Raw genomic sequence first — 26,476 nt, 5'->3', positions numbered from 1 at the left:
GGAGTTAGCGTGCACTGACTCTCGTTAGCGCACTAATCGGAAAAACAAATTTTTGCAAAAAAAACAGGAAAATCCTGACTTTTTTCGGGCTCCCTGAAACATGCCAAACTGGACAATTTTGTTGCAATTTTCCAATTCGGCAAAAACGAATGCACATCTCTATTGGTCAGCCACAATACAAGTTATACCCCATTCTTAGAGGCATAGCTTGTATCATGGCATGCTCGTGCCATTTTGAATGGAGATGTGCAGACCCTAGAGCCTAGGGGTTACTCTAGTCCCCTCTAGTCCATTAGGTATATCCAGGACAGTGGGCTAGAATGTACTTTGGGGGGGATTAGGAGACATTAGGGGGATTCTATTGCCAGAGAGGGTTTAGAACTGGAGAAAGAAGTTGTTGAAAAGGGTAGGATTGACTAGGGGTAGGGGTTTTTAAGAGGTTTTTTGTTTTTTATTAACATGAGGGCTTCTTCTTGAGGTGTCAGGTGGGTGGGTGGAGGTCTCACAAGAGCACCAGGAGTGGTTGCACATGGGGAGGAATGCCTTTTTGGCCACTGTTGCCCCTTAGGAAACTGCCTGAGAGAATTGGGATGTGTATTAGCATCACAATGCTCTCGAGGAAAGTTAGTTGTAGGTAATTTTCAAGAAAATAATGCAGTTTGAGAGTTTTCTGGAAAACTGCACTATTTTATTTCCATAAAATAGTTACTAATGAGCTGCTTTGCATGCATTTGTAAAGCATCTGCATTCAAAGCAGCTAATTACCATACTTAAGTTAATGGGGACAAAAAATTGTGCTGTACTGAAAATAAGAAGTGTTATTGGTGCTGCAAGGGATGCTGTTTATCATGTTGAAACTGCCTAACATTGTATTGTAAATAACCCTCTTAGGCCTAAATTTAGGTGCTAAGCTTGTTTTGATTATCAGCCTCCATAAAACGAATTCAGAATTAGGGAATGTAAAATAGTAAATGAATGCCTAGTATCCTTAGTACAATGAATTGGCTAATTAGAATCAGGCTCTTAAATAATTGAATAACAAGTAAATCACTGGGTATGAGCATCCTGTCCTAAATAAATATTCGAAAGATTTTGAATTAGGTCTTTTTTACTATAAAAGTTAATGGAAATTATATCATGATCAGAAACATTTCAGAGGATTTATTAAAAAAAAAAAAAGTAATTGATGGCCGTCTGTTTGAACAGGGTAATAAGACCATTTATAAACATTTGGGAGTACATCCATTCACTGTTAGATAATTTAAAATTGAAAAAAACTGAAGAGTAAAGTGACGCTAATCAAACCCAAAAGTGGTAGTTCTGTCACGATCACCTCAAGAGCAAACCTGAAAATCATACATGAAGTCACAAATAATCATAAACTAACATTTAAAGATCTGCAGACCTCACTTATTGCATCAACCATAGAAAAACACTAAACAGAATGGTTTTCTTTGGAGGATAGCTAGGAAAAGAACATTGCTCTCTAAAAGGAACATTGCTACCTGCTTCAGGTTTGCCAAGAAGCATATGCATAACCCACCAGACTTCTGAAATACTGTTCTCTGGACAGATGAGTCTAGAATAATCTTTTTGGTTACAAAAAAAATATTTTGTTTAGAAAAAAAGAAACCCTGCCTTCCAAAATAAGAACCTCAACCTAATTGTCAAGTATGGTGGTGAAAGTGTCATATTTTGGGGCTTCTTTGCTACTTCAGGACTTAAACAGCTTGCCATTAATGAGAGAACCATGAATTCTGCTTTCTATCAGAAAATTCTAGAGAAGAATGATAGGAGTTAAAGCTGAGCTGATAGTGGGTCATGCAGCAAAACAATGACCTTAAATATTCAAGTAAATCTACTACAGAATGAATGAAAAACAAGAGATTTCATGTTTTGGATTGGCCAAGTTGACATCTCAACCTAAACTCTACTAACATGTTGAGGCAAGATCTAAAGCAAGCTGTCCATGTAAGGAAGCCCTCAGATAAAAGATTTCTGTATGGAAGAGTAGATCAAAATTCCTTAATCTCAGGCTTGTGAACCCTTGGGCCGATGGGAGGATGGTATACCTTGGAGGAAGATCCGTAGGTTCTCCCATCGGGTGGTGAGGCAGGAACTGAAGATGTGACCAGTGGACCCGCGTGACTCTGGAGGCGGACGAAGAGTCGGGACATCGAAGAACAGAGGTGTGTCTTTGCCACTGGAAGTCCGCGGTCCCCCCAGGAGGAGCCCATAGGGACCTGGACCGCTGGGACTTAGGTGGACCTTTGAGAGGTCAAGGAGCAAACGTATGGTGCAAGGGCTGACTGGAGCTTCACCCCTGGAAGCCCGCGGTCCCCCAGGGAGGAGCCTTAGGGACCTGGGCCGCTGGGACTTAGGTGGGCCCTTGGAGATGATGGTCAGGAGGAAGTCCAAGGTCAAGTACCAGAGGGTCACCGCTACCAGTCCGAGGTCACACACCAAAGGATCACCACTTGCCAGTCTGAAGTCAATACCAGGAATCACCACTAGCCGATCTGAAGTCAGGAACCAGGGAAACCAAAACAAACTGGAACAAGGAATCAAGATGCTGGAACTCACCAAAGCAAGCAGACTTAAACAACTCTCACAGGAGACGTTGCCAAGTCAAGGAATGGTCAGAGGAAGTCTCCTTTTATACTTCCTCTGGCCCTGTGGATAGGAATCAGCTGAAGGCAATTAAAGGGACGAGGTCCCTTTAAATCTAGTGAAGAGGTGCAGTCTCGCACCCAAGGATGGCAGCGGGCCACGGAGGAGAGCAGCAGTGGCCGCGAGGGAGGAGCAGGGATGGCTCCGATCCCGGCGGCTAACCCGAAGGCCCGCGCCGCCTTGCGGGGGTGCCGAGCCCGGCGCAGGGCAGTCAGCCCTGATGCTGCCGTTGGCCTGGTCAGAAAAAGAGGTAGGGGGCCACGGACGGCCGCGGGTACGGAACACAACAAGTGTTAAAGGCTGATTAATAGTAACAGAATATATTTAGTTGAAATTATTGCCTAGAACATATAGTCTGACAAGTAGGTGGAATAGAAATTTCTATGAATGAATAAATAAATAAATAGATTGGGGATGCTATCAGTTACTGAATGAAAGGTACACACTTTTCATAAAAGGATACTACTTATTGTTGAATCCTTTTGTTAAATAATCAAAATGTATCATTTTGGTCTGAGTTATTTATTCCGTGGGCAAGGGTTATCTTTCTCTGTGGTCAGAATTTAGATTAAGATCTAATCATGTTTTGAGTATAAAAAGCCGGATTTTAAAAAGATTGCGTGCGTAATCCAGAGGATTTACGCACGCAAGCTGTGTTACGCACGCCGGGCCTATTTTAAAAAGGCAATGCGACGCACGTAAAGACCCGGGGTATGTGTAAGTCCCGGGGCTTTACAAAAGGGTCAGTCCAGGGGCAGGGCCAGAGGCCTCCGACAGAGCGGCCATTGCCGGCGTGCAAAACTTGTGCCTGCCTGGAAACAGGCGCAAAAGGTACGACAAAGGACAGGGGTCATTAGAGTAGGGCTGGGGGGAAAGGTTAGGGGAAGGGGTGGGAAGGTCAGGTTAGGGGGAAGGGAAGGGGGGAAGGCAGCGTGGCTCAGCGCACATAAGGTGCACAATTGTGCACCACCTTGCGCGTGCCGACCCCGGATTTTCTAAAATCGGGTGTACATGTGTGTGCGCCGGGTAGCGCGCGCACATGTAGGCCATACGCGCTTCTTTTAAAATCTACCCCAAATTGTGCTAATATATAGTTCATCCTAGGGAATTCACAACCATTCTGAGCGCTACATGTAATGACATTATCTCATTAATAGGGTCGTTCTATGAACTGCGATGCGCCGTTATCGCGGCGGTACCATTTAAATCAGGGGAAGGGGAGGAGTGTGGGTGGGGCTTTGGTGGGGTTATGGCCCAGCAGCGCTGTGGGTGATCATGTTTTCCACATTATCATCAGCAGAATCACTGGAAATAGCAACACCTTTTCCCATGGCGCCCTTCCCCGTCCCTTTCTTTCCCGGGCTCAGGAATTGCAACACTTCATGAAACTCATTCAAATCCATTATTGAAAATCTGGGGAGGAATGGAAACAGGTAAGACATGTAGTAAGTAAATTGTATCTCTTTTTCAATGTGTGTGTTTATATGTTAAATTATGTGTGATTTCTGCATATTTTTATTTCTAAGTACCTCTGTATTCAAATGATCAAATTATTTTCAGAAACGTCATTTTTAAGAATAGGGTTCTCATGTTTATGCTGCCTTAGACAAGTCATGTGATGAAATCATATGAAATGAATGTAGCACAACCAACATGCAGGTGAATTCTGTTTAAATGTCCCTTTATAACAGCATCCTACATTATTATCTCATACTGCACCCATTTTAACATCTCATACTGGCTATGCAACACAAGTGGCAGAAATGGGATAAAATGAGGCTATTACTGGGTCACATCTGCAGAAGAAATCTATGTTTGTGTGCAACATTTTTGGATTATTAGTGCTATGCAAATTATTACAATCTGATAAAATTTATATGTATAACAAAAAAATATATCAGAAGCTTATTTCATCCTAACCCTGCTGGGCCTTTTATAGCAAATGCAAGGATTATTTCTTTTCAGACCTCCTATTCTGATATTACTCATCTCATGGCAATGAATGGAGCCATCAGATGGATGAACTGTTACATAATGAATGTCTTTACCAGTTTATAGATGACCCAATTCTTTCCAATTTTGCTTAGTGAAATTAATTTCCGAAAGCCCCCGTACATCTGTATTTGATGCTGACACTTTCATGCACTTATTAAAGTAATATCTTCATTGTAAAAGAATTACAAAATTATGAGCTAATGAAATTGTGTTTAACGCTCCATATTCACTCTTTGAGAAACAGTGAATAATAAATATATTCTATTTTTTTTTTTTTTGCTTTGAGTTATAAAACTTCAATTAAAATATATTAGCAGTAGTTCAGTGTATAAGCAGCATTCCTGAAGCTTTATTGCCTATTGGGATTCAGCCATTATAAACTACAGAAATAATTGTCTTCAGCCATCATAGAAAATATTCAGAATGGAAGAGATGATGGTTTCAGATTTATTGGTCTGAATTTTCCAAAGGATTTGCATGCATAAATTATGGACTTTTGCAAAAATGCCTCTGGGGTGTGTGCAAAGTTATGTATGGAAGCACTGTAAAGAGGAATTCTGAGTGTGGAGGCAGAGTTCGGGCAGGGAAAACATTAAAGTGCTACTTTTGTTTTTTTTTTAAATATACACATAAATATATAGTATACATTTCTACCTGTTCCCTAGCAGTTAAAATTGGATGTACATATGTTGTGTTGCGATATGCTTGCACTTGCTCTTTTTCATAGCTAACTTTTGTGGGTAAACCTGCAAGAAAATTCAAGTTAAAATCCTTGTACATTTTCTGCATGCATTGCAGACTTTAGTCATAAGTGTGCTTTCATCAGGGGCGGCTCCAGGCAATGTGCTATCTGAGGCAAGGGATGAGATGCTGCCCCCCTCTTCCGGCACCCTCTAGCTCTGTCCCCTCTCACCCCACCCCATTTCGCTGCACCCCTTGCCCCTTCTCCCTTCAGCCACTGCCAGCATGCCAGCCGGACCTCCGGCAGCGTCAGCATCCCTCCTCCACGCGGCCGAACAGGCCTCTGGCGGCATCGGCGTCCCTCCACCACACAGCCGGCCTGCCCTCCAGCAGCAGCGGTGGCATCCCTCTCCCCTCAGCCACCAATGGCTGGGTCTCCGCGGCAGTGGCATTCCTCTTCACTTCAGGCACTGTTGGCCTGGCCTCCAGCAGTGGTGGCCTGCTGCAGCGACCCTCCTCTTCTGCCACTGCCAGCCCCAGTCAGTTTAGACGAGGTGAGGTGGACGCCTCAGTGGTGATCTGAGAGGAGCATATTTTGCCGACTCAAAATTCTGCCGCCTGAAGCGGATCCCTCACCCTGCCTCATTATAGAACCGCCCCTGGCTTTTATGAAATGAAATTTCCCTTCCTATGAAAATCAGGCAGTTAAAAGAGAATAACCTGGTCTACTGTAGGAATGAAAAATACAAGTTTTGCTACTGTACATGGAGCAAAATGGATTCTCAGACTTCAATGGAGACTTGGCCTGTATTTGAGAGAGACACAAAGGCTGAACTTCAAACTAACTGCAGTTGTGATTGAATTAACTGATTGACGAGCAGACACTATTTACATGGGCTGCTGATAAGAAAAAGAGTCTTGTCTTAGCAAATATGGCAGAGAGGACAAGAAAGCAGGTGCTTACATGCTGAGTCCTTCAAAAATCAGGCTCAGAAAGACAGTACAGGCCAGGTATGTATGCATAAAAACAGACCCAAATCTTAGTTCTGCCTGGAGACAGGGCTTTCCATTCACAAAAAAGGGGCCTTATTGGACATGTCAGCCACATCACAAGCCCTGGGCAGCTCAGTCACAAGACCTAGTCTGCTCTCTATCACACATGGTCAACATGGGGGGGGGGGGGGAGTGTCAAGACGTCTAAGTGAAGAAAAACCCAATCAGAATTGGACTCATGTCACTAACCCCTAGATTCATCAAAAAGCGTTACAAATGCATTGATAACGTCCGTGATAAGGAAAAGGGGCGTGTTTATGGAAATTTTTGAGTTACAGAGAGAGAAAGAGAGCCTATCTACAAGGCCTTCATAGTAGGGAAGTATATCTCTATAGAAGGGCCACCTATAGAGGTGAGGTGTTGGTGGTGGTTTAGGGGCCAGTTTCGCATGTAGAGTGAGATGTACAAATAGCACATTACACCTTGGTGAAGATTTGACATCATTTGGAGTGAAGAAAGCCTCAAAAAGATGAAATTCCTACTATGTTCTCTTACCCTAGCTTGATGGACTCTAGAGTCAGGAGTGGGACCCACAGCTGGCTTCAGAAAGAGAGGCTGCATTTAGTACTGTCAACTTCCTTCACAGTTTAGAGACCAGCAATCTTCAAGCTAGGGTGAGAGCATAGTAGAAATTTCATCTTTTTGAGACTTTCCTCACTCCAAATGACGTCAAATCTTCACCAAGGTTAACCGTGCTGTCCGTACATCTCACTCTACATGTGAAACTGGCCCCTAAACCATCACGAACACCTTACCTCTACCTATTAGGTGGCCCTCCTATAGAGATATAAATTGGTGGACACAGTGAGGCTTTCCCCAGAGTTTCTCTCTCTCTTTCCCTCTCTCCCTCTCCCACTCATTTTGGGCATATCGCCAGGAAAAAAAGTGTAGTTATTTCTGGCATTAAAACTTTATGATAGTGCTCCTATTTAATTAAATCCCCCCCCCCCCCATTCACTTTATCATACTTTTTATATGCGTTAATGTATTATATCAAGCCATAATACATTTTGATGAATGATAAGGTAAATTTGTATTTATTTATTATATTGTTTTTATATACTGACATTCGATCTGAGATCACATCGGTTTACATTCAGGTATTATAGGTATAAGCATTAAGCCTCTGAATATATATATATATATATATACTGGATTTTAAAATCCATTGGGGAAAAAAAGGGTTTGGGGGCGACATTGGATCTGGAGGGGCAGGGAACAGTTGCCTGAAGCCCTGTATGGAAGAGCTCTCCAGCTCTGCTATGGTATTTAGTCACTTGCCAGGGGTCTTCCCGAACTAGACACAATTTCTGCCCTAATTCAGGAGCAGGACCCACAGCTGCCTTCAGAAAGAGAGGTTGCATTCCTTCACAGTTTATAGACCAGGAATCTTCAAAGTGGTGAGAAGGGGTTATTATCTATGGGCTTGCAAGTTAGAACTGTTTTTAAAGTATGAGCAAATTGCAGCCAAGGCGATGTGTTATATTTATTCTTGTTTATTCATATCTGATAAACTAATTACCAGAAGTGTATTCTTTGATAAGGATTTATTATACATTTCTAAGATTGCTATGTCATTAGTATTACGTTGGTGACCTATGCCTTCCAATGAAAAGCTCTCTTCTGAGATAAACAGGTGTGAATTCCTGGGCTGATCTGGTCAATATAGAAAGGTGAAATAAGTGGTGATTGTCTGTAGCACTGCCGGTCCCTACAAGAGAGGGAGAAGGGAAGCAGACAGTACTGCACGATCTAGAATATATTCTTATAATCCTTACAGTACAGGTACATCTTTGGCTTTTCCTCTAAACTCAGAGGAAAAGTCAACATTTTAAGATTACAATTAACTGGTGAGTTTCCTCACTCTGAAGGACATCAAATCTTCACAAGAGAGCACTGTACTGTTCATATGTCTCACATTGAATGTCAGTGGCCCCTAACGCCTACACTAATACCCAAACCTCACCTCGAGTTACTAGTTGGGCCTCCCATAGAGATATAAATACCTATCTAGTGTGAGGGCATTATGGCTAGTCTCTCTCACTCACTCACTCTCTCAGCCCTGATAGCTAGTCTGGCTCTCCAGGAGCTTGAAAACATCCTACTGTGCAATAAAGCCCTATTGCACAGCTTTTTGCAAATGAAAAAGATGTAGTTAAAGTCATGCGATACGGCTTTGCAAATTGTAAGCCCAGCCCACTTGGCTAAATTTCCACCCCAATACCCTCCCATTTTTCTCATTTGCATCGCACCATGCATTATGGTGCTTTCACATGCATTAATGGCATTTTTGCATGCGTTAAAGGCATTTTTTGCATGTGAAAATGCCTTAAAGCATGTGAAAATGCCATAAAGCACTTTGATAAATGATGCCCTAAGTTGCATATAGTTATCATAGCAACCCAACCTTCTGTGCCCTAGCAGGTTTGAGTAAAGAATAAGCATCTTGATCTGTAAGCCATTCAGTTACTTGTTTTCTGGTCACTATCAGCTCGATACAGTAAAGTTCAGTTGAAGATTTCTCGTCTGTAACGAGCTCGTTGCGCACAATTCGGACGCGTAAGGCAAACCAGCGATACAGTCTCCAGTTTTGTGCGTCCGTAGCGCTTCTTAAAACAGACGCGTAACCCTTCCCGCACCCGGCATGTAAATGAACGAATTAGCTGTATAATGAAGGAATTAGCTATTCCCCTCTGATACCGTAACGGGCACTCAGGTTCTCTCATTAGTAACGCACTGTTTTGCCGCGGCCGTAACGTGTTAGTATACCGCCTCCCCCTAGTAGGAGTTAGGACTGTGAGTCTAGTAACAAATCCATCGACACCGCTTAAGATACTCAAAAACAATAAAACACAATTTAAAAAAAAAGCCATACAGAGATGATCGAGAAAATGTAATGATGTGGGACACATAAAACCTGTCAGAAGAAAAAATAAAAATTTTTAAATACCTGTCAGTGGGCGCCTGTTCCAGGCGGCGGCGGGGGGACACGCGTTAGTTCGAGACGGGCGGCGGGTGGTCGCGTGTTAAATCTAGGCCGGGTCCGCACAGGCGCGCGACCCTTGCGATTCGGCGCTCAAGGCGTGACGTCACGGCATGTGACTGCCTTGAGCGCCGAATCGCAGGGGTCGCACAGGCGCACATTCATTCATTCACTGCCGGTGGGGGCTGCCGAGGCAGCCCCCACCGGCAGTGAATGAATTCATTCATCCAGGTGGAGGAGCCGGCTGCTTTTGCCACCGGCTCCTCCGCCTGGATGAATGAATGCGCGCCTGTGCGACCCCTGCGATTCGGCGCTCAAGGCAGTCACATGCCGTGACGTCACGCCTTGAGCGCCGAATCGCAGGGGTCGCACAGGCGCGCATTCATTCAGTGCCGGTGGGGGCTGCCTCCGGCAGCCCCCACCGGCACTGAATGAATGCGCGCCTGTGCGGACCCGGCCTAGATTTAACACGCGACCACCCGCCGCCCGCCGGCCGTCTCGAACTAACGCGTGTCCCCCCGCCGCCGCCTGGAACAGGCGCCCACCCGCCCGCGGCCTAGATTTAACACGCGGCCGCCTGGATCCACGCGGCCCTCCGACAGGTATTTAAAAATTTTGATTTTTACACTTCCTGGTACCTGTCATTTCAAATGTCATTTGAAATGACAGGTACCAGCGCACCCAGGTTACTGTATAGGCGCTGTATTAAGCGCCTATACAGTAAAATGGGTTACGCGGGCATAACCCTTCCCTACCGCTTTAAAGCCGCGGCATGCATTTGCATGCGATTAGAGGAGAGTATCGGGGACTTAGTGAAGAGAACTGTGCGTGCGGGGAGGAAGGGTGCGCCTGACACTACCTCACTGTTTCTACCTCGACCTTACTGTATCGACCTGTATGTTATTACATGTTTTAGCATTCTGAAAGAGGATTTATTCAACCAAGACTTCCTATAGCACCTGGGTCATAATAAATTGTATTTAATAGCTGATCATGCATGGTTGCAGTGGTCTATATTTAAAACAAAACCTCATACCTTCTTTTATTCACTTTTGCATGCCTGAGTTTCTAATACCGCAACCCCCACAGCCCACACCCTGCTATTAATCATCCTTTTTGTACACTACAAAAGGATCTGCTCACATTTCACTCCGCATGTCTGCCTGGCATGGTCATTGGGCATGCGTATTTATGCTGAGGGGGGGGAAGGAAGGGAGAAAGAGAGAACTTCCTGCTATGTCACAGCTAATAACATTTCACTCTGTATGCCAGCATGCAGGCTATTTGGGCATGCATACTTACAATGATGGAAGGAGGGGAGGGGGGAAGAGAGAGAGAGAGACAGCTTCTTGCTATATTACAGCTAGTAACTTTAAAATCCTGGGTCAGAAAATTGTGTTTCTGGTTCTGTCACCACCCCCAGTTACAATTATTTGGACGATTGGTAAAGGTAATCAAAAAGCCGACAGGGTCCAGTCATTTTGTCATCATTAAAAGTAACAGGGCCATTTCTGATGTTCTAGGGGGTGTATATTTTGTGGGGTGAGTAGGTGGGATTGTTGGACAGGTGATGTCATCAAAAGGGGGCCAAGTGTCATTTCCAGTATATCATTGGGGGGTGTGGTTTGGGGATAGAAGTTTGTTTTGGGGTGGGGGTATGGCTTAGTGTGGAGCATGGGATGTTCTACTCCCTTCACTTCTATGGGGTGAGGGGCATGAGCTGAGATTTGGGTGGGGTATGGGTAGGTGAGGATGGAGTCTGGGGCAGGTTGGGAGCAGGGTTTAGGCCAGGAAAAGGTGTAGTTTGGTATGGGGCTTGGGCATGGCTATCATATATTCACTTCTATTGGGTTGGGTGGGCAGGGCTTAAACCAGTAGTGAATGCTGATTGGCTGATATCAATTTTGAGAGACAGTGCACCCATTATACTATTCATTAGCACTTTTTTTACATAGGAGTAGGCTTCTCAATTGCAGTAGTTAGAGAATCTAACCATGTGGCAACTGCACAATCCAAATCACAATAGTTCATGCTAATAAATCAGGTAGTTATACTGCTCTTAAATCATCAGGGTCAATAATTCATAGGCCCAGGGGTCTGCAGTGCATAAAAGAGCACTGTAAGCATTAGCTGCATCCTGTCATCTAAAACCTCCTCCCCACTTTATTACTCGCGCCCATGTGGCCACCACAGATGTAGCAGGCCATGATTTCAGTAGTTGGCAACAGATATTATTATGCCTAATTAGTTTGTTTTTTCCAGAGGACTGGCAAGTGATGACATTTAGTGATTTCTTTTTGTGTAAATAAAAGCCAGAGTTACACATTTGATGCTCATTTCATACCTTACAGATGTGTTTCCTGAATTAAGTTCTGGTGAAATAATTACTCTTCTTATTTTTAGACTTCATTAAAATAAACCAGTGTTTTCCAACCTGTTCAAGCCCATGGCAGACCACTTTAACCAAAAAATCGCATGGCTCACCATCCTCCACGGAGCAAGGGTAAACACCAGGGTGGGCAAACTCATTTTTGACACAGTCCTGGATTTGGTTCAAGTGGGTTTAGGTCTTGGTTTAAAAAAAAAAATGAAATAGTTTTCCAGATATAAAACCCAAAGTGAATACACTGAGAGAGAAATAATAATTTAAAAGAATTAAAAAATAACACCTAGTAAAGTTGAAAATTGTATTTAGAAATAAGTTGGCAGTTTTGTGCCTCTTATGTGACTTAAGAGGCTGTAAAGAGATTATAATTAACATATAAAAACTTAGGGGTAGATTTTCAGAGGGTTACACACGTACATTATGCGTGTAACCCCCGAAAACCTACCCCAAACCCCCCCTGTGTGCGCCGAGCCTGTCTTGCATAGGCTTCTGGTGCATGCAAAGCCCCGGGATACGCGTAAGTCCCGGGGCTTTCCTGGGGGGGCGTATCAGGGGGGGGGGGCGTGCTGCGACCCGTGCGTCATCAGGGGAATGTCGGGGGCGGGGGGGGGGGGGGTAACGCGGCCAGCGCGTCATCGGGGGCGGGCCCGCAGGCATAGTTCTGGCCCAGGGGCATTCCGGGGGTGTGGCCACAGCCTCCGGACCAGACCCTTGACCAGAACATGGCGTGCGGCAGATCGCCCAGCGCGCACAAAGTTACGCCTGCCTCAAGCAGACGTAACTTGTTCAACAAAGGTAGGGGGGGTTAGATAGGGCTGGAGGTGTGGGGGGAGGCCGAAGGAAAGTTCCCTCTGAGGCAAGCTGAGCAGCTCATCGCGCGCAGGCAGGATTTTGGGCAGCCTTGCGCGCGCTGACCCCGGATTTTAATGGATATGCGTGGCTACGTGCGTATCTATTGAAATCCCGCATACTCTTGCTCGCACCTGGTGCACGAAGAAAAGTACGCGTGTGCGCAGATTTATAAAATCTATCCCTTAATATATTTCAAAGACTTAATACAATAACAATTGTACTTATTAAATTTTGATTTCAGACATGTTATTTAAGAAAACCAGTTTTTATTCAAAGAATAACAGTTTGGTAGCAGATAAGTATTAACCAATAAATTAATTAGTTTTCTGGATGACACTATAAAATGTTATACTAGTATTAATGTCAAGAATTGATGATTTGTGTGCAATTATATTTTTCAAGTTTCCAGAGAAGTATTTTGAAACTCCTCCCAAAAGGATGTTCCCTTAGTGAACTCCTTTATTTTCAGTGTGTCTTTATTTTCTTGATGTCTGTGTTTTGGTTTCCTTTTCTTTGGGCCTGATTTACTATGGCTTTTCTCCCATTCTGTGTCTATGGGAAAAATGCTTAAGTCAATGAGGCCCTTTGTTGTGTTTTTGTCTGTCTGTATTAATGCTAGTGATGAGTGTTATTCCAAACTCAAAAGTCTCTATTGGTGTATACTTTTCTGAAGCTCCATCGATGCAGATGCTAGGGTATGGGACTAGCTATCAATTCTGATGAGCGCTGGGTCTGGTAGTTTCTACCGAAGATTGAGAAGCTTTAGTTGCTTGAGTCAAAGCAGGCATTTGCCGCTAAATTACGGCATAATCTTGATCACGTTGTCCTCTCCCTCTCCAGTTCAGGAAGCTTTAATCTACTACACTAACTGTAAACAACAAAAAAAGAATTCTATCTCCCTATGTCAAATTGATTCTTCTGCAGAATAAGTCTTTCTAGCTATATGGTTGGCTTGTTGAACTAAATATCTAACTATAAATCAAAAGATAATTACTTAATCCTAGCTAATGACAGTAGGGGTGTTGATGCTCTCAATTTAATACTGGAATCAGGGTAATTGAGTAAAGCCAGGCATGAGCAAGTTAAAATAGTTTAACTGGGGCTCAATAAATTTAGCATATGAAATATCTCAAATATCTTAGAAAAAATATATGAATTCTTTTTCAGTTTTCACATATTCACACACTCGCTACTGTTTCCTTTCCAATTCTTGTCTTGTTCTGCTTTAATGTTTATTTATAAGAAATATATCATATACCTTTGCTAGTATGTGACTTCAGAAAGGAAAATAACCAATTTTCTAGTATGTGAAAGAAGCTTATTATTTTAGCTAACTTATATTGACTCTGGTACTATTTACCCCTACAGGCAGGGACTTGGAAATAGCTCTGTACATAACCTTAGACCCTGGGATTATGCCATAAATAGTAACAAAGTTATGGATTTCAGCCCAGTGTTTACCAGATCTTTCTTTACAGATTAAACTCTTTTTTTTCTTTTTTAATAATTCTGGTATGTGTAAACCTTCAATATTTGTTCATATCTTTAGTGTCTCAATAAGCTAACTTTAATAATGCCCATTCACCCTTTTCTCTCTTTTTATTAACTAAATAAGCTTAATAACGTTCTGCGCTTCAGCTTACAATTCAATATATTCTGTCTCTCCTTCTGCTTACCTTTTCCAGGCTTTTATATCTTTTAACAATCTCTCTCCCACATACAGAGTTATCCACTTACAAATGTCCCCTGTCTCTTTCATACGTCTGAGTGCAACATTAGGCTTCTGTGACAGAGAATGGGAGCACGGGTCTCCGTGCAGCCTCCTAAACTTTGCCAGTGTCTTATTTGCAGAAAGATTTCCGGTTCGAGTGATGTCATCACTAAAAAAAATACTTATCTCCTCCATCCTAACCTTATACCTCTCCATCTATTCCAATCCAATCCAGCTAATCAGCTCCTGTACATAGAGGGCAGAAAGATTTTTTTATGTTACTAAAATCTTCTAATTTCCAATAAAAGAAGCTAAAATTAATTGTGCTTTTCCTTCATTAAGTATAATTACGCTACCGTTTTAGCATCTAGGGTTTCAAGAAGCATTCCATCACCATGGTGAGTCCTAAGAAACGGCTTCTCACATGCAGGGAATGACATTTAATTCCTCCTATGGCCAGCATTGAAATTTAAAAAATAAAATTGAATAAAAGCCATAGAATAAAGTAAAGCTCTAATTTAAAAATACCAAATTCACTTCATAATCACTTTTCTCATACATACATCGTTTTGGGACACCCCGCTGTGACCAAACTCCACCAAATCCTCCTCCCCCCATAAAAATGCCTTCAGAAAAACCCCCATTGTCATATTTTGAAAATTGAAATATCCCATGCCAGATTATCTATTCAATAAATGTCCCTGACACCCCCCAGATGTCCATCAACAGATAAATGTTTTGAAGTGTCTATGACCATTGTTATGGTCCCCAGAGACCTCTTTCAAATGGGTTAAAAGTAAAGAAGAAGTTTAAACTCCTGTGGGGGTCACAAGTCACCCGACCTCCCTCTCCTGACCACATCTGGCAATCCAAAGCCACTTTTAATTTTTGCTAATCTAAATAGGGACTGTTAAATGTATGATGCAATCTATGACAATTCTTCAAAGTAACATCATCTTATACCATCAATGTTTGCTGTAGCCCATTAGTAAGCTAGATAATGAGACCTCATATATACTATGGCAGGGTACTAGTGGATTAGTCCCTGAATGCCAATAGTTCAATAATGCGGTGATAAATTCTGCATACACCGTCACAAAATTATAATCATAGGTCTCACAGAACAATCGGAGTACCGGCAACGTGTTGTCAGTTACTGGAAATTATAGACAGTAGAAAGGATAAACACTTATCGTAGCTTATGTGTGGTTGCAGTCAGGGACTGGCGTATTGGCCCGACACGGCTCGTGTTTCTGGGGAACCTTCTTCAGGGGCCGCAGTGTGCCAGTGCTGCAATACAATGAGGCAAAGTTAACTCATCTCATGTTCAAGACAAACGCAGTATATGCTGTTAGATGCCATAAACTTACTATTTTCCAGACTGCCCGCTTTTTCTGCTACTTGGCTGCAGCGTTGTTTCGGCAGCAGGATCCGCCATTTTAAATTACTAATTATATACCTACCGCTGTGGGCGGGATCAGGTAGCAATGACGTCAAAACAATTAGCTAAAACAGGAAACTAAATGAGTGAAACCCATTCAACAGAGTCATTGAGACCGAGAGGTGTTACGGACATTAAGGTGAAAATCCACCACTGTTCACGGAGGTTGAGGATTTGTTTAATATCACCTCCCCATTTAATTTTTGGACATTTTTATGCTTTTTTTTTAAATTGATTTCACCAAGGTGCAACTGCAACTATAAAAATTAGTAGAGAGCTTCCACTACCTCCTGGTCACCTAAATCACCAAGTTTTTCTATTTTAAAATTACCTATAAATGTGTATTACAACTTAAAAACGGCTTTCGGGCACTTTTCTGGCTGCCCGCTGATGTCATCAGTGACATCAAAGGATCTTGACTTGCCCCGGCATCACGATTGCCCCAGTATCACAGAGGTGGCATTCCCAGGGCTGCCACTGGTCATTATGACCATTCACACATCAGGGCACTCTGGGGGTCATTTATTGAGCATTTTTCCCATAGGCACATAATGGGAAAAATGACCCCCTTTATTTTTTTTAAAAACATTGACTGCGCCGGTAAACTCGGTAAACTCGGCGTCGGTTTTCATGACCAACTGTCTGCCAGTAATGAAAATGGACGCCGATAAACTCGGGGGGCCACGCGAACCCCTAATTTGAATATTGCATGGCGCCCCCCCCCCCTTTGGGGCACCATGCAATATTCAAGCAATAAAGGCTTTCTTCGCGCCTTTATTGCATCTGCCCTATTGGCTGCCGCATGTGACTTCAAGAGTTCCTTCTCTGCTGCTGCTCTCAACATTCAGAGTAAGTCATATGTAGCACTCAATGCATGCTCTCCCCTTCTCATTCAGAGAAAGTCATATGAAGCACTCAATGCATGCTCTCCCCTTCTCATTCAGAGTAAGTCATATGAAGCACTCAATGCATGCTCTCCCCTTCTCATTCAGAGTAAGTCATATGTAGCACTCAATGCATGCTCTCCCCTTCTCATTCAGAGTAAGTCATATGTAGCACTCAATGCATGCTCTCCCCTTCTCATTCAGAGTAAGTCATATGTAGCAATGCATGCTCTCCCCTTCTCATTCAGAGTAAGTCACATGTAGCACTCAATGCATGTTCTCCACTTCTCATTCAGAGTAAGTCATATGAAGCACTCAATGCATGCTCTCCCCTTCTCATTCAGAGTAAGTCATATGTAGCAATGCATGCTCTCCCCTTCTCATTCAGAGTAAGTCATATGAAGCACTCAATGCATGCTCTCCCCTTCTCATTCAGAGTAAGTCATATGTAGCTGGTGCCTGCATGCTATCCTCCAACACAGCAGCAAATGGCCGCTTTGCCAGAAGCCTCTGGCCCCGCCCCCTGCCCCGGCCCCTGACCACCCCTTTAGTAAAGCCCTGAGACTTAGACGTGTCCTGGGGCTTTATATGCGTTGCCGGGCCTTTATAAAATAGGCCCGGTGTGCGTAAGCCGATTTACGCGCGTAGATCTTTTAAAATCTGGCCCACTGTGTGGTAGCTTAAATAGTGCACTCTAAATCCAAAAGAGTGCACACAAAATTGAAGTACTGTGCATTAAACGCACAATAAAGCTCTGGAATTTGTTGCCAGAGGATGTGGTTAGTGCAGTTAGTGTAGCTGGGTTCACAAAAGGTTTGGATAAGTTCTTGGAAGAGAAGTCCATTAACGGCTATTAATCAAGTTTACTTAGGGAATAGCCACTGCTATTAATTGCATTGGTAGAATGGGATCTTCTTAGTGTGTGGGTAATTGCCAGGTTCTTGTGGCCTGGTTTTGGCCTCTGTTGGAAACAGGATGCTGGGCTTTATGCACCCTTGATGTGACCCAGCATGGCAATTTCATATGTTCTTATGTTCTAATGTAAAGAAACCCCCAAAAAACCTAACAAAACAAAAAAAGTGTGTGTGGGGGGAATGAAAGAAACAAAAGTTTTATTGCTGCACACCCCTGCTAAGTACCTCTAGTAGGGTAGTGACAGTAGTAGCATTGATCCGGAGTCTTTCTAGGTTTTGGTTCCTTGAAAAAAATTACAAGCTAACAATAGATGATGCAATACATGAATTTTGAGACCACTTAGACTTCTTCAGGAGCAATTAAATGGTGGCTCTTATAGAACAGGCTAGTGCATTCTTCCAACGGGAGGTTTTGCATTCAGTTCTGAGAATAAAAAGCTTAAAGCATTTTTTTCAATGATACTTACACAGTGCAGCATAAAAGAGCTGCATAAAGTATTAATAACTCCAGCTCAAACTGATGACATGTCTATGAAAACTCATATTTCAACTTTGCAGTTTAGTACACAGATAAGCTTTCATCCCAGTCTACTTCACCTACAGCTTTCCCAGTCTTTTGTTCTAAAATCATTCCACATCATCAGCTTTGTGCACTCATCTGTGCAGATGTATTGAGAAAAGTCAAGGTAGTGCATTTGTTTGCTGGACACTTCATTCGTGGATGGCTAACTCCTGTTCTGCTGCTGTCTTATCCCAGGCGGGTCACGAGAAGATATGAAGACTGACCATGTTTCTCTCAAGCTGACTTCCCAAGAGGGCTCGGAGAGGCAGCAAAACTTTGGCTTTGACCTACTTACTTCCAGCAGGCTCTAATTACAACCCTTGTCACATTCTTGTGGAAAAGTCATAAATCAAAGTGAATTGAAATGCAAACATATGAGAACTTGGATCTCAAGGTTGAAATGCAATCATAAATATTGTCTGTAGGTCATTCCTTGGACTTTTAGAAAGCTCCCGGAAAATTATTCAGTTCACAGCTGTGTTAAGCATTTTTAGAACCGATGACAGCTCAGAGCATACAAGATAAAAATCGGAGATGTCAGCAAGATTGCCAAGTTCTCTATACAAAAGTATTTAAACCAACTGTGGTTATGATTTGTTTTCTAGTAATAGGAGTCATGGAGGCCCATGAGTTGATTGGCAGCACTCCGAACAGTTTGGATATGTCATTGTGGGTTTCAAATACAGCTGATATCAAATAACCCAGGGCTTCCCTTTCAGTCATACTCACTCACTCACTGTTTCATTCACATCTCATCCTTAAAGTATGTAAAGAGTTTATTAATTTAGACTTTTCTCTTTCATTGCAATTGTAAACCAATTATCACCAAATTTAATAAATGTCATCTATTTTAAATATATCTCTGTTTCAGTTTATATATATATGTATCCAAGTATACTGCTATCTATACAGTATATAGTGAGGTATTAGTTATTTTGCTTCCTTCTTTTGGAGGAAAATGTGTGATTATGTATTCTGTCTATAAAAGGGAACCAGCAAAAGGGAAAAAGCAATTTTTACTCTTAATAGTAAGTGATGTCAGAAATATGGATGTTTGATATAATAATTATTACACAATGTTTCCATTCTTATGGCTTTTTCCTTTGCTTGGAGTAGTTGAAGATCATGGGGGGGGGGGGAGGGGGTCAAATAAAGTTAATTTTCTTGAGAACAGTTTTCAAAAGAATTTAGCTGGGTAATAAGGTAGGTAACTAAGGACCTTGTGAATTTCTTCAAATGCTGGGCATTGGAATTTATTGATTTATTTCCAAACATTTGATATTCTGATTTTTTTTTCCAAACATGATAATCAGCATGGAGATAGAGAATAAGATCCTTGCAAGGCTGCCAGCCATATTGGTTCTGTTTCTTAAAATTGTATTGTGTGTGGAAATGGAAACAATCAGCAGTGTAAACCTTTATGCAAACATTAGAGTGACACTGTAAGTGATGGCACATTATTAAATTTTGTTGTAATATCAAAATCTCCATCATGCCATTATGAGGAAAGGGCAAAAGAGGGAATAGCAGAGGATTTACAGCAGAGCCATCTCAGTGAGAAAAAAAAGAAGTCCTGCTCCTAAATTTAAAAAAAGGCTTTTTTAGCTGCAGAATGACAGCAATGGAAATCAGCTCAAATCAGAAGAAAAGTATAATTAGATTTTAACTTCTAATTAGCTTTCTTGAAGTCCTGATAGAGTGAAACATATGGGATTCTCCCTCCTACCAACAGATGGGTGCAGAGTGTAAGACATAGTCCTGTGAAGTCACCTATATATAAGCTGGCCTAGCATAGAAGATGTCAGATGTCAGTAGTCTTTTGACAAAGCTTGCATCTTTCACTGTTTACTGTTATTCCCAAATAGATTAACAGTTAGGTGGGTCTGATTCTTTCCTCTATTCACCACTCATCCTAAACTTTCTAATACCTGTTTTACTTGTTCTGTAGCCAGGCAACCCTGTTGTACTGAATCTGCCCTTATCAGACATCCAGATATGGCTGTACCATATTTCCTTCTTTTTTCGAAAAGGCTGCCATTGCTATCATCCTTTTGTGAAGGTTCTTAGAGCTGTTGCCAGACAAAATGGCAGTGCTCTGAACTGAACGTGCTCTTGGGATTAAAAATGCAGGTAATGTTGAAGCTCCGTCCTGATAGGAATTCTCACTTTTGTAGTGCTGCTTCAGTGCTTTCACTGTCACCAGTGACTCCATCTGAAACTGAGGGAAAATCAGGGCTTTGTTTGCCCCTTTTAGTTCTAGTACTGGCCTGTAATTTCCTTCCTTGTTTGGTACTGTAAAATAGGAGAAAGATGTTCTTGTTCCTTTCTCTTCATCTGTCACCGGTTCTGTTGCCCTTAGCTGTATTCATCTCTTCAAGGTTTGTCACACTGCCACTTTTGTGCTTGCTTTGCATGGTAAAGTAATAGCCTCTTTTGTGGGACACTTCAGCTCTGGCTGATAGCCTTTCTGAATTATATCTAGGATCCATTGGTCATCTGTAACTTCAGCCCACTGATGATAAAATTCCTGCAGTTTGCCCCCTATGGAAGTAGTGAGGAGCAGGCCTGTCCCATGTCATTGGGAATATTTTGTATTACAGTTAATAATATGCAATTTTATGCAAAATTAAATTTCAATTTAATTTTACATTTAATTCAAGTTTAACAGGCTAATTGGCTTAATTTTAATTTAATTTATGAAAATATTTAAGGATTTATTGTTATTGTTCAATGTTCTTTGTAAAAAAAACCCCGGTCTGACCTCCCAGACCAGGGCAATCTTTTCGTTTCATGTAAACCGGACTGATTTGTATTGTATACAGGAATCCCGGTATATAAAAATTAAAAATATAAATAAAATAAATTGTGTGGTCTTCCCATTACATGGGCTTCTAGCATTACCTTCCCTTGTAAACCGCCTGTTCCCCCCAAAAGGGCTGTGTTCTCCCAGGAGGTCTTTATGCATGTTCACCTGGTCCTTTACCAGCCCTGGGATGTCTATAATCCTTCAGCCCCTGTCTCCAGGCTCCATCCCAGGAAAATCTTCCAGGCCTCTTTTCTGGTAACATCTTATAATGTTTTCCTCCCAGGTTCTTCATTAATCTTTCCAATACTTCTCCAAATAGCAGCCCACCTTTAAAGGGTAGCTTTCTTAACTTAGTCTTAGAGCCTGAATCTGCTGTCCAATTTTTTATCCATAGCATGTGCCTCACCATGACCTCCATCATGGCTTATGTAGCTGATACCCTTATCAGGTCATACATAGTATCTACCACAAATGCGGCCACTGACTCAACTAGGCTGAAATCGTCAGCACTCTTCATGGAACCTGCTCCCTCTGGCTCCTGAGGGTATTTCTGGTTCTAGATAACCAATGCCCTAGCCCAACAGATCACAGATTGTAAGGCGAGTGCTGATAGCTCAAAAGTGTTCTTCAGGAGAATCTCTACTTTTCTATCCTGGAGGTCCTTCAGAGCTGCTCCTCCCTCCATCAGAATCATGGTTTTCTTAGCTACTGCTGATATAACCATATCAACTCTTGGAAAGTTTAGCAATCTGTCTGTCCTGTTGTTCCACCAGATATTGCTTCTGCATAGTCCTAGAGCTCCTGAGCCTGGATTCTGGAACCTCACACTCTGCTGTTAGCATGTCTTGAATTTCTGAGTGGATTGGGAAAGCCATGGTTGGCTTCTTGATCCCTGTAATCCTATACTTACCTTACATCCTGAGCTCCTTGGCTTGCTCTTCCTTTACACTCAGTACCTGAAACTCTCTTATTTCAAGAGAGTTTCCCCAGTATAATCCTTTATTTCTGCCTCCCTCCTCTCCCACATTGCCTCTTCCTGAGATGAGGCCTCCTTCTTCTCCTCCTGCCCTGCCAATAATTCCCTGCCCAGACTCCTTCCATGCTGTCTGGGCCCTCTCTTCTCCAGAGGCAAGCCTGCCCCTTCCTGCTTACCTCACATTTGGCAATATACTTGATGCATCGCAAAAATGAATTCCATGGAGAATTGTTCCCCTTCATTCTGCCGTGGAGATACCAATTTATGCTGTTACTTTGCCACCCTGGTTCTCCCTCCAATGCTGCAGAAGAGTGTCATGAATGTCCTGAAACCTGTTCAAGCAATGGCAGTAAATAACCGCTCAATGCACCATGCTATTTTCTCCTTCCCACCCCCCTCTTCTGACAGCGGCTTCTTCTCATTGTTGCAATTATGGCAGAAGGAGCCTGCAATGCTCAGTATGCATCTGGCTTTACATTTGGAACACTTCAGCCCTTTCTTTATATTTGCTGGATCGGTGTGTGTGCTTCAGGCCGGGTTGCTCTCCCTCTCTTTTTTTTTTGTATTTACAGCACTTCCTTGGGAAGATCAAGAGACCTGTATACCTGGTTGCCCTGGGGAAGGAAGAACAGACCTACTACAGAGGCTATCATCCTGTGGAGGTTCCCCACTTAGCCCTGGCTTCCAGGGAAAGCAAACTTGAGGAAGGCCATTAACCCCAGAACACCTCTTCTCCTGCTGGACCAACAACCTTCTGGTATGCCCTTCACCATCTACTGGAGCTAAAGACAACTAACATCCTCCCTGCTGGGTCAGTCTATATACAGGTGGCATCACAGCAAGATGTCTTGCACTCTGCCACCACCTGCTGGCAGGAGGGGGAATCCCATAGGTTTTGTTAGGTTTGGCTCCTCGAGAAGGGAGGAGTTAGCAATCTGTTATAGACCTGGTCCCAAGAGGGGAGGAGTTGGCAATCTGTTATAGATCTGCTCCCCCAGAGGGGAGGAGTTAGTAATCTGTAATGAATCTGGCTGCTGGATACTCCCATTGAAGGAGGAGTTAGCAATCTGTTAGTGATCACCCCGCCAGGGGGCAGAGTTAGCACTCTGTTACTTGCTAAGGAGTAGCAATCTGTTAGTGCTCTGCTCTTATGGAGGGAAGGAGTAGCAACTGTTATGCTTTGTTCCTGTAGAAAGATGAACCAGCAACCTGTATGATTCCCACGGGGAGATAGCTATCTGATATGGATCAGCTTCCACAGAGAGAGAAGTAATGGTCTGATATGGGTTGGCTCCCACAGAGTGGCAGATGATAATACCGCTCTACTAGTGTAGGAAGTAACACTTAGTAGAAATAGTGAATCCCTGGGCCAATGGCAGATAACAGTGCCCTCAAGTGGAGATCTTGAGAGGGACCACCGGCTAGGCTGGAGCATTGAGAAAAACACAAAGTCTTTATTAGACTGGAAGTAGAACCACCAGAGGTGGCAGTAGTGAGTCGATATGCCCGGCAGGGCTGAAGTCCCTCTGATACTGGAACTATGATCTCTGAGTTGCTGAGCTGTAAAGAGAGACTATAGGTAGTGAGTAGACAGGGTATGCTGGGCATAACCAGTGGTAGATGATACACTCACAATTGTAGATCTCTGTAGTGTCTTCTTTATGCAACAGAGAGTCTTCAGTATACAGGAACAGGAGCCGCAGGCGAGTACTGGTTTCTATAGGCAGTTTGAAATAGAACTCACAATAACTGTGTATGGGATGGCTTCTGGAATAGAAGAGAGGCTAGAAGAGATTTAGGAATGTAGACCCTCGTGGAGTGAGTACTGGTTCCTATCTGCAATCTGCAATGGTAACTCACGATCTCCGTACCTGCGATAACTTCTTAGATTGAAGGGAGCCTTAGAGATTAGGAACAATGGCCCTCGTGGAGCGAGTACCGGTTCCTGTCTGTAATAGGACTCACTGTGTTCACGTCTGTGATTGGCAATAGGAGTCTTCTGAGTCTTCAGGAACGTAGGCCCTCGAGGAGCGAGTACCGGATCCCGTCCAACAATCTGAAATCAAGAATAGAGAGAGCGCAGCCCCCGAGGAGCAGGTAATCCTGGTAAGTTTGAAAAGGCCGAGCAGTGGAGAAGAATTCCCCTTGCTGACTCCGAACGTAGTTGCAAGTAGCATGGACTGCCGAAGCAAGTCCTGTTGGAGTTCCTTGCTAACTCGCTTGTAGTTAGCAAACAAAGACCTTTAAATTGAAAATGGATGACGTCATTTCAGGGGATCGCCCCCGAGGTTCGCGCCCTTGCTGGTACAAAATCTGGAGTGCGCGTACGCGCCCTTAAGTCATCAGGAACATGGTAGATCCGTAACGTCAGGCCAGCCTGGCGATACCGGGACCAAGAGGCGGGGAGAAGACACGACTGCATCTGTCCATCTGAGCTGAAAGGAGTCGCCACAAAGGTAGAGAGGGTATAGTGAGGGCGAGAATAGGGGCGAACACAACAGGTTTTACTGGTCTGGCAGGATGAAGAGGAAGTAAAAGTTAGATAATATGTGCCACCACCACCACCTGTTTTTCCCCTCATGTTTTGCAGCAGGGGGAAAAGTCAGGAGAGCCATCTAAGGCTGGCAATAGCAAAGCAGGAGTATGGACAAGAGCAGCAGAAGTGAAATAGCCACAACCAGCAGTGCACTCCTCTATGGCTACTGATTCTTGGGCGATGAGGCAGTATTTTCAACAACTGATTCTGTAAAAAAAAGTTTGCATGGGATTGCTTGAATCAGACATTGAAGAGCTAGTAGCTGAAGAAAATTTGGGACTTACCTCCAGTGAGGTGATGGGGAGATAGACGATACTGACGATGTTAAGAGCAAACCCCAGGAAGAGAAGGCAGTGCTGCTAGAGAGCATGAGTGATGCCACTGACATTTGTTCTCAGGATTCACCCTCAAACATCATTCTAGTACCAGAAGAAATCCCAAGGATGCAGAGAAGTGACGGCGCAAGACATTCCAGGTCTGGAATCACTTTAAATGGATGGAGAACCTGTTTTTTCTCAGTGTATTCCCTGCAATAAGACCATCAGTGGAGGGATGCTACTGGGCTATCTGGAAAATACCAAATTCGCTAGCATTGGCATCAGGCGAGGGTGGCAATACTAGCCCAGGGACCCACCCCCCAACCCCCTCTGCCACTCAAAGTTAGAGCCAGGGGAAAGAGGTAGAAAAGAAGTCGCTTCCCCAAACTGATCCCATGGCTGCTTCCACAAGTCAGATGGCAGGCAAACAGCCTCCTGCCATGTGTTTGCAGTGCAAACCACCATAAAGGAAATGGGATTATATTATTCTATATCACTGCCTTAGGGTAAGAGGCAGGGAGTATCAGAAGTAGTGACAAGGTGAATTGGAAAATGATTTATCTTGAAGACCAGCTCCTGCAGATAGGATGTATGTGGGCTTTAAGCCTATGCAGCATGTGACAGTTCCCAATTGCAAATTGCCCTCCAGTACTACAATTATCATGGTATTGTCAGCCAAAAAAGAGCAAATGGATTATCCAGTTTGCCTAGGAAACTTCCCATGAAGGTCATCCCCACTCTCTACAACAAGTGCCATAATCACGTGCAGGTGCAAGTGGCTAAGGCATAGCCCCCGTGCCTCGTTGTGGTGATCCTAGGGTGGTTCCCCTAAAAAAAAGGGGGTACCGAGTGAAACCTTATTTCAGCATCCCAAGACACAGTCTCAGGCTTACCCTAGGCAAGGGCATGCGGTCCAGGTTAACAATATTGCCTTCCTTGGGCAAGGGTGAAAAACTCACCATCTCTTAGTGCTGCTGGGGGCTCACTTTCCCTTTTCTCAGGAATAGTGATAATTGCAACAGCAAGGCCAATTAAGCCTCCATAGTGGTAAAAAAAAAAAAAAAAAAAAGCTCTGGAGACAGGTTTCCGAGAGAGAGTGAGAGAAAACAAAATGCAACCTTTTTTTTGAAGCAGCAACCAATGTTTCTTTTCTCCAAGCTTGTATTGCTTTTTGGAGCAGCAGAGTTACCTCAAACATCCAGAGCACTGCTGCAAATCAACCCCTTTTCAGCCAGATGCAAAGCAAAAGAAACAAGGAAAAGACAGACTTTTCACGCTTGCTGACTTATTGAAGCTACAGGGTATACAAATGTCCAGAGCACTGCAGCAAATTAGCCCCTTTTCAGCCACATTCAAAGCACAAAAAAGCATCCGTCTTTTCATACTTATCTGGCTTATCGAAACCGCAGGGCATACAGAGAATGTGGAGCCCTGCTGGGGTTCAACCTTCCCACAACTCCCACTAAACCCAGCCAAAGTAAACATTTTACTGAACAGAAAAAAAACAAAAAATCTCTGGCTTTTGTAGGTCCCACCCCTTGCCCCCCATAATTTAAGCTTCAGATTTCATAACTTAGGACTGCCTTCCTTCTTTTTGTCAGGTATCCATTATTCTGGATTTTCTTTTATTGTTTAGCTTGCTTTACTTCCATCAGCTCTGCTTTTTCCCCAGTGGTCTACTTCTCCCACTTCCTGCAATTCAGCCCTAC

The 26,476-nt window shown here is 43.3% G+C and overlaps 1 long non-coding RNA gene across 2 annotated transcripts in view; it reads left to right on the top strand.

Annotated features, from left to right (window-relative positions):
• Window positions 1-26,476, top strand: part of LOC115100296 — a 78,722-nt gene that overhangs the window by 6,946 nt on the left and 45,300 nt on the right. The window contains exons 2-3 of one of the 2 annotated variants that reach the window (XR_003859024.1): window positions 3,968-4,103; window positions 18,328-18,921. This is a non-coding gene — a long non-coding RNA (uncharacterized LOC115100296). Of the gene's footprint in view, window positions 1-3,967; window positions 4,104-18,327; window positions 18,922-26,476 lie in introns of those variants that run through there. The other variant, XR_003859023.1, reaches the window with a different exon arrangement.

This window comes from Rhinatrema bivittatum, chromosome 10 (genome assembly GCF_901001135.1).
Source record: "Rhinatrema bivittatum chromosome 10, aRhiBiv1.1, whole genome shotgun sequence".
Taxonomy (NCBI): domain Eukaryota; kingdom Metazoa; phylum Chordata; class Amphibia; order Gymnophiona; family Rhinatrematidae; genus Rhinatrema; species Rhinatrema bivittatum.
The sequence above is the reverse complement of the archived record's forward strand: the minus strand, read 5'-3'. Positions and strand labels throughout refer to the sequence as shown.